Below are 3,406 nucleotides of genomic sequence, written 5' to 3'. Positions count from 1 at the left end.
TATCGGGAAGAAGGTCAATCCAAATTCTATCTCTCGATTGAGAGGTACCTGTAACATCCTGTATTTTGCTTGTACTTGTTCCAATTATATGAAACCTGGTATAGCCTTGTGGTATGGTAACAGATGAGATTTATTATGCAAGTATTAATGGTGTAGATGGAATTATAGATGCTGCCCGTTTGTGATGCGACCAAGTTAATGTCGATACAACTATTTAAACTTGGGATCGTAAGCTAGTAGTTGAATCTAAAGTTTAAAGTGACCAAGTATGTATAAGTTGTAAGTTAGATTAAGGTGATTAGGAGCTGGAAATAGAATGAAATATTGAGGTTCTTGCTTGACTTAATTAAGCTAGTAGGTGAGTCACCTACTCAAGCTTTTTGGACCAAATTAATGGATCCGGCTATGGAACAGATTTGGGCGTATACTAATGTACTCATTTGGGCCCAAATTGAATAAAAGAGGAAGAAAATGAAAAAAAGGCCCAATACTCAAATCTGCCAAGGCCCAAATATAATTGAGCCCAACTAAGAAATTAAGCAAGTAGGTGCATCACCTACTTTGACATTTTAAGCTGTTTGAACTCCTTACGTAGGTGCATCACCTACTTGGATCAATTTGATTAAATTTGTGGTCCAAAATCAGCTAGGTGGATGGCCAAAAATCGCTTTATAAAAAGACGTTACTGGTCATTTCCTCATTATTAAGTCATAAAAAAGGGTTACACTTCATAAACTCTCTCTACTTCCTTTTAAGAAACTAGGAGCAGCCCTATTTTTCTTTCTAGGGTTCTTCAAGAAACCCCAACCTTTGCAGCCCAAGGTAAAATAAAACACTTTAGTTTTTGTTTTATTATCTCATGGAGGATTAGGAAAAGATGTTAGAAGTGCTTAATTATAAGTATATGGTAGAATATAGAACAAGCAACCTGCTCACTTTTCTTTGACATTAAGGAACTTCTCTTTTCTTCTTTGGTTTAAAGTGTGAAGGAAAGTGAAAGTTGAAGTTCTTAAGGAGTTCAAATTTAAAAGAATAAGTTACAAAATTGAGGTAAGGTGACTGCTCCATTTTGTTCTCCGTGTATATGAATTTGATAGATAATTATAGATGTGTTGTTATTGAGAACTCAAAAGATGATGGGTTTAATAATTGATTGCTATAATAAAAGGAATTTGGGGCTGTGTTGTGGAATGTTTTGTGGGTATATGTTGTTGGCTTCCACATTTTTGTTGGAGAAAGGTGTGACTAATTTGGATTGAAATATAGAAAAAAGGTGTGGTGGTACACCACCGAACTAATTATTGCATTTGTTACTACGCAATCCATTTTGTGTATTGTTTGTAATGTGTAATGAAGCTGAAGTGGTTTCTGTGAATCTTATAAGAACATGTATGATATGTGGGTGTAATTAGAGGAGAAAAAAGGTTAACATAACACCCTTGAGTGATAGAGTAAAGGCTTACTGCCCAATTACTATTTTGGTGGAGTTAAATAGCCAAAATATGACAGTTAGTTGCTAATATTAGTTTGCCATATATTTCATTATTGATAAGTAATCTAAAAGGGCGGAAAGTCGAGTTGGGCTGGTATTGGAGTTGTACAACCAGGTATGTAAGGCGTACTCTATTTTGCACTCTTTGGCATGAAATCGGACATTTATTCCATCAAGTAAGCTTCCGAGGTTATCCTATAACAAGTGATACATAATGGCAGCGTATTATATCCCATATAGCCAATGACCTTGTTCCCACTCTCTAGTGTGTTAAAACTCCTTGATACATGCTTATTATTTGACCTGAACATCTATTTTCACTAGAAAATTTCAGAAGTTCTCCGTTTACTCAAATAAGACCCATGTGTATTTTCAGCTTCTAAACATTTCATTTGTGTGCCAACAGCTCCCTACCTCATTGTTGTTGCTTTAAGTGTCCATTTATATGTCTCTTATTACAGATTATTGGTTCAAGGTACCATAATGTGATGACCACCAAATAACAATCTCAAAGGCTAAATAAACTAAGTAACGCAAATCTATAAAATGAGTGGCAGCTCAGGGGCGTAAGCCTAGCATGGGCCAATCTCGATACCTTTATATATGGGTGGAAGCTCAAGGGCATAAGCCTAGCATGGGCGGATCCCAATCTTTATATGTAGGTGGCAGCTCAGGGGTGTAGCCTAGCATGGGCCGATCCTAATTTATCTATTTACCACTGATCAGCTGGTCATTTGCATTATATATGGCTTACAAAGATTATGAAGTAAGAAAGGTAAAAATAAATAAAGAAACGTAATGTATGTAGCCCCACAAGTATATATAAAGGTGGTCTACTAGTACTACTTATATAATTGTATCTGATTTCTATTGAGCTCTTGTATCGTGTGTTGTTACTTTTAGCCTTACATAATTAGTACATATTTTCGTACTGATGTCCCTCACGGGGGACCTGCATTTCATGCTGCAGGCACAGGTACTTCAGCTCATACACCTCACTAGTAGGAGCGTAGGCTTTTCAGTGACTATTGGTGAGCTCCAGGTTAATTCGGGGCTTTCCAAGTCTATTCCATATATTTTGGTATTTTGTAGTGAGCCAAGAGTAGGGCGGGGGTTTGTCCTGACCCTAACTAAGTCTATGTATCTTTTAGAGGCTTTGTAGACTAATGTAAAGTTATGGTAGTGTTTTTCTTTAGACGTGGTGGCCCCAACGACCAAGTGTTGTATATATAAGTTTGTGCTTGCCTATGTAATTATTCTCATCGATACGTAATAACATATTAGTTAGAACCTTTGGTTGTCATAGTTATATGCATGAGAAGTACAAGGGTATGAATTGGTTCTCTCAGGCCTTACAACTATGGGTGCCTGTCTGCCCCAATAGGAGCTGAGGCATGACAAAAGTGGTATTAGAGCAGGTCGTCCTAGGGTGTCTACAAAGCTGTGTCTAGATAGCGTCTTATTTATGGGCGTATTGTGCACCACATCTATAAACAGGAGGCTATGAGACATTTAGGGGTTTTTTTTTTTCTTTATATCTTAGATCGTGCAATAGAGCCCATGTTGTAGGTGAAGTCATATTTAACCATTGAACCTATTTTTTTTCCTTTTATTATAGTAAAGATGCTGATTACAAGAAGGAGTAAAAATACAGGTAAGCAAATAGATATGGCTGCTGGAGAAGGGACCAGCAAGTTACCACCTAGACAAGTTAATCAAATCAAGGCTCAAGCTAAGTTTATGTCCCAAACTTCTTCTACTCCTCCATCTCCAGAAGAACTAAGGAGGAGAAGAACCGCATCCTCAGAACTGCCTATTAATTCTACTGACCAAGATCTAAGGAATGCGGTACAATTATCAGCTCGTATAGTTTCTGGACAAGCTCCAGGACAAGCCATTCCAACCACAGGTTCT

This window comes from Capsicum annuum, chromosome 2 (genome assembly GCF_002878395.1).
Source record: "Capsicum annuum cultivar UCD-10X-F1 chromosome 2, UCD10Xv1.1, whole genome shotgun sequence".
NCBI classification, from domain to species: Eukaryota; Viridiplantae; Streptophyta; class Magnoliopsida; order Solanales; family Solanaceae; genus Capsicum; species Capsicum annuum.
The sequence above is the reverse complement of the archived record's forward strand: the minus strand, read 5'-3'. Positions refer to the sequence as shown.